We start from the raw sequence: 864 nt of genomic DNA on the forward strand, positions 1-864 counted from the left end.
CTTTTATGTCCCTATTGTGTGGGGGTTTCTATATTTTTATTCAGACCATTGTATTCTGAGATTTTTACAGATAAAAAAATGTGTTTCCTTTCCTGTACACTGCTTATTGCATTTCATTATTTTGTTAAATTTCCTCTTTAGAGTCAAATTGGACCATTAGATCATGTTTTTTGATCTTATTATCTTGTTAAAAGCTTCATCCGGCCTCTCAATCTTACAGAGGAACTCACCCGCCTGCACACCAGAGATCCAAATAAAACTATTCTCAAACTCTCTTTTTAGTATAAAATTATTGGAATGATTTTTTTTTTAGCTGTAAACCCTGCAAACTGTCATTGGTTTTAATATTTGACAGAATTATATTTTCTTACCAAACAATTCTGGATTTATCACATACTTTGAACGCTAAGTATCGGTTTCCTACCCATTAGTTTCCTATTAGTTTCCTAACTAATCAAATTTTGTGTACATTATTGTATTTTTGTTTACCAAGTTTTTTGACACTCAAGTGAAACACATTTTTAGTTTTGACTCAACAACAGTTTTGAATCAGTAATTCATGCATTTCTCTGGATCTGCTTCTTGTCATGATGGGTTCTCTAATGGAGACCCAATAATGCAGAACACCACTGACGGACACAAGGATGAAAAGTTTAACAAGTTTATTATGCACAACACACAGAATGTACTGATGACTGGTTCGGGCCTGGGTTCTGGTTTCACCGGAGTCTGCGTGAGAGACAGAGCGGTTATGGACTGCTGACAGGACTTGATTTCCAAGAGAGCTCTGATTGTACCTTGAGGGTTCTTGAGGTTCTCTTTGGGAGAGTCACTGTTGGTTCTGGAGAAGAGTTTGTCAGCAGA

This window comes from Cyprinodon variegatus, unplaced genomic scaffold (genome assembly GCF_000732505.1).
Source record: "Cyprinodon variegatus isolate N-32 unplaced genomic scaffold, C_variegatus-1.0 Scaffold2571, whole genome shotgun sequence".
Classification (NCBI taxonomy): domain Eukaryota; kingdom Metazoa; phylum Chordata; class Actinopteri; order Cyprinodontiformes; family Cyprinodontidae; genus Cyprinodon; species Cyprinodon variegatus.